At 47.6% G+C, this 8,905-nt stretch overlaps 1 pseudogene across 1 annotated transcript; it reads right to left on the reverse strand.

Annotated features, from left to right (window-relative positions):
- Positions 1 to 1,362: 1,362 nt before the first annotated feature.
- On the reverse strand, positions 1,363 to 1,823 carry LOC311578228 (small ribosomal subunit protein uS15-like; annotated as a pseudogene). The gene has a single exon. The product of its transcript is annotated as a small ribosomal subunit protein uS15-like (transcript).
- Positions 1,824 to 8,905: the final 7,082 nt, after the last annotated feature.

Below are 8,905 nucleotides of genomic sequence, written 5' to 3' on the forward strand. Positions count from 1 at the left end.
GCATAGAGACAGTGCGTGTCCATCTCTGTATCTGAAATATGACATGGCATAGAGACAGTGCGTGTCCATCTCTGTATCTGAAATATGACATAGCATAGAGACAGTGCGTGTCCATCTCTGTATCTGGTCTCTGTCCTCCTCCTCCTCTTATTTTCTTTCCTTCCTTCCTTTCTTTCTCTTTTTTTCCTCCCTCCCTCTCTTCCTCCCTCCCTTCCTTTTGAGATGGGGTTTCACCCTGTAGCCAAGACTAGCCTCAAACTTACTCTTTAGTCTAGGCTGGCTTTGAACTTGCTGTGATCTTCCCGTGTCTGCCTCTCTGGTGCTGAGACGATGGGCAGAAGCCAAATCTTCTTCTGGTAAAGGCACCAAGCTTCAGTCTCAGGGTTCCACCCCAAAGCTGTTCGCTTTCCACATTCCCCAACACTAAGCGCCGTGGCTGGATTTAGTTTCTATGCTCCTAATACTGTCAACATGTGACCTGGAGGTTCCTATATATGTTCTAGGAGATGGCGGGACTCAAGCCGCAGCCGGTGAGATCCCGTGCTTAGCTATCCCCGACAACCCTGCACTGTCTTTGTGCTTGCGTGATATGAGCAAGAGCTTCCTTCACTCCTTACTAAGTGCCTTACAGTGGAAGGGTTTGGAAACATAGCAGATGTCTGCCAGACTTAAGAAACTGCCAGACTATGCAGCACAGCGTGGTAGCATTTCACATCCCGTCAGTGGCTTGTGAGGGTGTTTGGGATCCCAATTTCCACCTTTACTGCATCCCAGAAACACAGTGGGTGTGGTCCTCTCATACTTCTTTTGAATTTATGCAGGCTTTATTTTGGGTCTCACAAAAGGCCCATTTTTATAAATGTTGTACCAGTACTTGACAGGGCTGTATTCACTGAGGATGCTGAATTCAGCCTTATTGATTATGAAATGCAGAGTGTACATGGGCCTGTTCATGCCACTCATCTTCTGTTTGCTGACTTGTCACATGCTGAGAGAAATGAAATATCGCCTCCTCCTGCTTCTGTGGTTTTTGTGGGTTGCTGATAATTTCCTTTAGTCCTTCCTTGTGAACTCCATTTGTTGCACAAAGATTCATGGTGACCACATACCTTTATTATGTATTATCACCTTTAACATTTTAAAGCCACTTCCTTTGTTTTGTAAATGACTCCCTAATTTAATTTAATCTTATCTAATTTTGATGATAATAATTTTTTGAGATAGATTATTACTTTGTATTTTGGCTGTCTTCAGATTTACAGTACTCTTCCTGTTTTAGCTTTCTGAATGCTGGGATTATAGCCATGTGCTACCAACTACACTTGGCTTAATATTTTTTTTGCTCACAAACACAAGAGATTTTTATGCCACCAGAGCAGAGGCTGTGGACAACTGATATTTCAAATATGGTGGGAGGACCCACTTAGTCTTATAGTAACGAGCCAGTGGGTAAATCCTGCTCTCTATCAGAATCAGACAGAATTTAGCATCCTTATCCTTTCTGATCCTCTCAAGTGCTTGTGGGCAGCCACCTCTTTCCTCATGAGATGGTAGAGGTCCTCCTGGGGAGGCCATGGGCAAGGCTTTGGACTTAAGGATTCTCAAGACTCTATTACCAGTCACAAAACAGACCTCTGCCACACTATGTGAGTCCCTCAGGGTCACACTGGGTTAGAAGGGTGTCACATCTTTCTTGGCCAGTGTGTCAATCTGTTTCTCCATGTCATCAGATGTCAGCTCCAGCCAGGTGGTGATGCTACACAGCGGTGGTGCAGCACAGCCGACTGGGACAGGCCCTTCCCCAGAGTGTTCGTGCAACCCATGATGGAGGAGGTTTGGCAGCAAAGAGGACCCAGTGAGGTAGCTTATGCCTTCCAGAACAACTATTGTCACAAGGTGAGAGGCAACAGGCATTAGTGAGAATGGAGAGAAAAGAAAAACATTTGTCCATTGTTGGTGGGAATGTAAAGTGTAAAGTAGTTCAGGCATGGAAAAAGCATGCCCTGACCTGAGGGTGCTGTAGTTTGGCACTCTCTTGAGAGGGACCCTAATTGGCTGAGTTTGGGCAACTTTAGGACCCCTGCTCATGCCCATCCTGGTGACCCTAGACAGTCTACTGCATTGGCTTTCCAGGTGGCTGCCTCAGGAACGGGGCCTGGCTCGTGGCTCAGTGCTGACACAGACTTCTGGAGAGTGGGGGACAGTGCAACACTGAAGGAACGGAGGCTGCCAAGTACAGGAACCAAAGAGGGAGGTGATGAGGCACCTGCTGGCTGAATCTGGGGACAGTGGGGGTCAGGACCAGGATGGTGGCATTGGCAGTTGTCCCAATGTCAAATATGGGTGTGTATTATCACTTACAGGATGGAGAGGAAATTGTTGTTTCTAGTATTCCCGACCCACAATGCGGTGCTGGGGCCACGTCCAGGGTGATGGCTGTTCTTGGCTGTCAACTTGACTACATCTGGGATTAGTTAAAACGCCAAGTGGCTGGGTATACTGGTGAGGGATTTTTTTTTTTCTGTCTCTTTTTTTTTTCTTGATTAATCATGTGGGGTGGGAAGATCCACCTTCAATCAGGGCCACTCCTGCTGGCAGCCTATATAAAGGGCGTGGAAGAAGGAATTTTGCTCTCTTTGCCTGATTGGTCTCACGCCCACTGGCAAGTCCTGGCATCCACTGGCACTAGAGCCTATGGGTTCCAGCATCTACTGAAGACCAGCGGAGCCATCCAGCCTCATGGACTGAACAACTATTGGATTCTTGGACCTTCTGTTGGTAGACAGCCGTTATTGGAGTAGCTGGACCTGGAAGCCATCCTAATAGATCCCTGATCTATATATGTATAGAGCCAGTCTATCGGTTCTGGTCCTCTGGGAACCGTGACTCACACATCCAGCCATGATCTTGTAGCTTTACCCCAAGTGCACAGCCCACGAAGGCCCAGAGACCCTGGTGCTGGTGGCATCTGCCCTCAGTTTCTTCTGAGAGTTCCTCAGCTGAGAGGAATTTTTCCTGGAGCCAGCAACAGCCTATTGACTATTGATCTCTGGAGGATACTTCCAGGAAGGAAATAGGGAGAAAAGGTCCTGGCCAATACTCTGTTTTTAAGCGTAAGTGCCAGGGAGGCCTGCGGGTGGCTTGTGGTGAATGGCAGAGAGGAATAACATCATTTTTTCACTCTATGAATCCACGTGGGTCCCGACAGTGGGCGACCCCATGCCTTGTCTGATCAGGTGCTGCTGACAAGACTGAGTATGAATGCTCCGGGGGGGTGGGATGGGGGGGGGATGATGTCAGCCCTACCCCTCTGTGTGAAGCACCTGGGTCCACCACCAGCGTGTAACCAGAAGGCAAGAGCTTCAGGCGCCTTGCCATGACTGCATAAACCATTACTGGTGACCCACTCCTAACACAGCCAATGTTGACTATGTCTAAGAAGACTTCCATCACTTGCTCAATAGGAGCCACCACGCCTATTGAGATGTAGACATTTAGGGGAACCCCCAGCCAGCTCTTCCGACTCTGACCGTGCCTGAAGAGCTAGGATGTGTCCATTATGCGGGACCCATTGTAGGATAACCTCCTCCAAGCATAGCAGTTATCACGTCATCATTAGGGTAGCTGTGACTCCCCATAGGTGCCCCCCCCCAGTTTGGCCTGTTGCTGGCCCTGCTTAGAAAGAGGTGGGGGAGGGTTGTTAAAAGCTCACCTAGCACCCCAGCTACCTGGCCTTGAGTACCCCTGCCAGCTATATGTAATTCTGCCGCAGCTGCATGTGGTTTTAGGAGGGGCTAGAATATATAGAATGTGGAGGACTGGCTTGAAAGGGGGTGGGGAGGGGTTTGGGGGGGGGACACAATTTCTGCAGCTATGGGGAAGCTATCTTCCATGTTTAGATAAAACTTTTTAGTGCTATGGCTGTTTGGGTAAGGAAGCCCAATAAAGTCATTGGTTTGTCCAGCTAGACCTGGGTGAAGTCTTTACTTTGGTCTGGAGTTGGCGCCCTATTCTGTGTGAGTAGATATTTGTTCACAAATCCCCAGGAAAAGTTCCCACAACACTGGAGGGCAGTGGGGGTTTCCAACTCTGATACAGTAAGCACTGTGCCCAAACTCACTAACCCCAGCCAAAGGAGCTGCATGGAGATTCCACTGGAGGACACAGATTAGAAATGATCGTGGGGGGCTGGAGAGATGGCTCAGTGGTTAAGAGCACTGACTGCTCTTCCAGAGGTCCTGAGTTCAATTCCCAGCAACCACATGGTGGCTCACAACCATCTATAACGTGATCTGATCATACTGTATACATAATAAATAAAATCTTAAAGAAAAAAAGAAATGATCTTGGCCTTATATAGCAAATTAATAACTCAAGATTAAGTTCTAGGAGAAAGACACTTTAAGAAATTAATATGTTCTTTGACAGCTTCATACATGTATTTGGGGGTTTTCTGTCTCCTCTTCCTCCTCACCTTCACTGATTGTCTCCCTACCCCTGCTGTTGCACTCCTTCCTCCCCACAGGTCTCTTCACATTCAGGCCCTTTTGTTTTCTGGCACATTGGTTTTTAACCAGCACCCTCTGTTTGGCATGGGTTTGAAACTACCCCTTGGGTCTGAATGGGCCACTGCTTGGTACATGGTTAACTGGGGGCAATGGCTAAGTCTCTCCCAGGATCCGTTGGTTACCAATAGCCTGCGAAGGAAGGCTAGTGCCGCATTCCTGTGCTGACCCAGTGCAAGCAACCACAGCTGCTGTGAGGTCCTGGCTGCAAAGGCTGTGCCATGCCCTGCAGCGCTCTGCAGCTCTTTCCCCCATCTCCTGGCGCTTACACTCTTCCTGTTTCCTCTTCTGCAGTGTCCCCTGCTTAGGGCTGAGCACTCAGCCATAATCTATTCTCAGCCTCCTGAGCAGCTGTGAGCCTCCCCATTCACTGCAAAGACAAGCTTCTCTGATTGAGACTGCGAGCGGTATCTATAAGTATAAACATTGATATTTAGATTGCAGGTTCTTGGGTTATTTTTTTTTTAACCATGTCAATTTAGCTAAACAACAATAACGAGTTCCCAGCTAGGGCCTATGACCTCCCCAGCCATGGCTTTTTGACTGGGGTTACAGTCCTGGCTCTGTTGTTTTCTTGAGATGCTTGCCTGGAGGGGCTTCGTGTGGAATGCTCTACAAATTATTTGGTGCTTTCCAAAAAACCCAAAGAATTATCTGACAGTTTATAATTAGTCATGAAGCAGTGGCAGTGCCGTGAGCTCAGTTCATTGCTGAGCTGTGAGCCCCGGGCCTCTCAAGTATTTCCTGCAAAGGGGACTTCCCAGGCAGCTACTGCTGATTCAAAGAACTCCACTAGGCCTAGTGAGAATTTAAAATCTTCAGCTGTTTTACGAACCCAGCAGAGTTCAATCCTCAGGTTTTAACACTAGGAAGAAAATAGGGAATGTCTCCAGTGGAAGACTGATCAACAGCCATTTAGATGTGTGGCATGCAAATCTGCAGATGAAGGGCGCACTTTCTGTTAAGAGTCTAAACCCAGCTTCACAGAGTCTAGAATTCAGGTGGCCATTACGTCAGACCTCTTACTTTCTTCTGCTGCTGCTGCTAGGAATAGAGCTCCGTGCTAGGAAAGTCCTCTACCACTGAGTAGCACCCAACAAAGAGCTTAAATGCATGCATGTGTGTGTGTGTGCGTGTGTGTGTGTGTGTGTGTGTGTGTGTGTGTGTCTGTCTGTCTGTCTGTCTGTCTGTCTACACACAGCAGTCATAGGACAACTCTAGGTAGAATTATTCTCTTCTGCCACCTTGTGGGAACTGAGAATTTAACTCCGGTTTGTGTGCTGGGTGCTCCCCTCCCCCTCCCTTTATCTATTCGCCAGTCTGTCCAGTCTGTCTGTCTAGCTTGCCTCAAGGATCCTCCTGTGTTGTGGAAGTTTGGGTTTGTGATATGTAAACATGTTTTTGTTTTAACCCCGGGTGTGGGATATGGAGGCTGCTCCACAGCTGGTAACTGCCTCACAAGAGGGCACGTGATCTTTTGTCAGTTGGAAACTACCTCGCTCAGAGGTGTGGTCTTTGCCAATAGGAATAAATGTCAGACCCAGAGAGAAAGAGAGAGAGGGAGCAGGAAGTAGCTAAGGAAAGCTATGGCCCTTCTCACCTCTAACCTGCTTTCTCTCCTACCTGGTGTTGGGGTGTTGGAAGGGATTAGTGTGGAAAAGGGAGAAAAATATAAGGAATCCAAAATAAAAATAGATTAAAAAGAATATGCCAACACTCCTGTCTCCATCTCTCTTACACTAGCATTGCAGGTGCTCCCTCTCACCTCCCAGCATGCACTTGGGGGTTGGGATTTGAACTCCAGTTTTGTGCTTGTATGGCAAGTACTTCATCCTCTGAGTCAACACCCTGTTGCTGGGGTTTTATATTTTAAGTGTGAATATCTAATGAGCCCCCTCCCCATTCCTAGGGGTCCAGATTTTACATGTGACACTTCAGAAGTGTTTTAAAAGGGATGTGCCAGCCTCCCCCCCCCCCAACAGGATATAGACACAAGTCTTCCTGAGCAGCTCCAGTGAAGTTGCCGTAGGATGAACCAAACAGCTTCTTCACAGAAGATGCGGAGCAACCCTGAGGGCCTGTGACAAGTTACTGAGCTTGTTAGAAAATGAATTTTTGAAGGGAGCCAGTGTCGTCATGCACATTGAGCAAGCAACTGGATGCAGCTCACTGGAAAAACTAGGTCACCCTTGCTCTCACTGTTCTCTATAGATCTGCTTGAAAAGCAGGAAAGAGGGGGCTGGAGAGATGGCTCAGTGGTTAAGGGAACTGGCTACTCTTCCAGAGGTCCTGAGTTCAATTCCCAGCAACCACATGGTGGTTCCCAACCATCTATAATGCTATCTGATGCCCTCTTCTGCAGATAAAAGCACTCATATATAATAAATAAATTTAAAAAAAAAGGAAAAACAGAAAAGAGGGACCAGAGAAAGAGGGACCTTAGATGTTATCTTCTGAATGGTTTTAGAGAGAAAACTCTTTCCTTTTTAAACTATCAATCCACAAGATATTAAATGATCTGTGGCTTTTATGATGGTGCAAAAGTTTACCCATGCAATTAGACAGTAAACACTTTATTTGGAAAAACATGCCGGCCGATTATGTGCCACTAGGCTAACACAGGTGTTCTGAGCAGGATTAAGGTGAGACAGGCCACCTGTGCTGTTCAGCAGGTTAACAGGTTTACAGAAGAAGATGGCTGCATCATGAATTGAAAAGCATCTATGAAGAAAGCCACAGGAGGGGAGATGAGACGGTAGGAGGTGAGGTAGGAGTAGAGTAACTATTGTCCAGAATAATCTATGATGCATTACAAACTATCTAGAAGTTCAACGGTTGCCAGCACAAGAATAATTGATGTCTGAGGAGGGAAAGTGCTTGATGAGGTCATTGCACAGTACACACCTGCTTTGAATTAGTATCCAATAGACCACACAATGTGCAATTATGCATTCTACAATGTGGTCCTTTGAGCAAAGCCGCTGCCATTTCCACCAAATCAGTTGTGCCTGCTTGCAAGAGGCTCTGAAGATCTAGTCTGACGATTGTACCAGGACAGAGAGGGAGGGTCACTGGGGCCTTCCCAGAGATGCCGCTCTTCCTAACCATTTGCATTCATATTTGCCCTCATTGCCCACGGCCTCAGAGACTAGCACCTGAGAAGATGCTAGAGCATATAGGCTGGGGAAGTGAGGGGCTTCTCTTTCTGTGAGGCTGACACGCTATCATCAATGCTGTGTGAAGACTTACCAGTGCCACTGTTTTGGGGTAACCCACACTCCTCACTCACACTCTGTTGGTAAGCCCAACAAACCCACTGATTCCCCAGCGTGAGCTTTGGTGGGTTCACACTTTGCTTTGTTGTTGGGACCTTATAAGAAACAGGCAGACATCGCTCATATCTCCCTAGAGAAGGGATTCCCACAGCAGATGTGGAAACCACCAACACCTGAGTAAAACATTGTAGGTGCTGAACCTTTTCAAACCTACTTTATTTGGGGTTCTTTAATGTCTATACCTCCCTTCCAACCCACCTGCCCTAGATAGGAGAAAACAGAGGTTAATGGGAACAGGAGAAGTAGACCTTTTCAGACTCGGTTCCTTGGAGAGAGTCCACTGGGGTAGTCGGCAGGATTCCAGCAGACCTGTTAAACAGCAAACCAGCAATTCAGCAGAGGTGACTGCAACCGCAGCCACCGGAACCCAGACAGAGCCGCGGCCGGAACCTCTAAGTGTTCGCTGGAACTGGTCTCTCTAGGAGCGTCTTAAAGGGGGGAGCGATGAACAGCCAAACAATAGGAAATGATGCCAAGACCAAAAAGCCCAGCCTCTTGTTGGCAAAGACCATGCCCCTGCAAGAGGTAGTTCCTCTTCTAGTGGACAAACATCACCTGTTCTCTCACAAGTCTGTTTCCAGCGGAAAAACACCACACGCCCTCACATTAGCCTGTTTCACATCCCACCCTTGAGATTAAAACAAAAACATATTTACATCCACTACAAACCACCCTCGGAGAACACAAAGCCACACACCTCTACGTCCAGCACAAGAGTCGAAGGACAGACTGAGCCACATGAAAACTTGTCTCAACAACTGCAACCACAACTGAAAACCAAAACCCCAACAAAAAAACCTCAACTACCCCCACCCCCTCCAGAGAAAAAAAATCCCAAGTCCCCAGTAAAACTACAACCAGCTGGAAACAAGGTGAAGTCTATTAACAGAGTGAACTGCTGCAGGGCAGCTGCTCCCCGCACCCTCTTTGCTGTCCTTCAATAATGCTGTGCGAGGCACTTGTGAGGTTTTCCCAGGACGCCTCAACATGCAGCCTGGGGGCACA

Source organism: Acomys minous (genome assembly GCF_964271855.1).
Source record: "Acomys minous genome assembly, chromosome: 2".
Taxonomy (NCBI): domain Eukaryota; kingdom Metazoa; phylum Chordata; class Mammalia; order Rodentia; family Muridae; genus Acomys; species Acomys minous.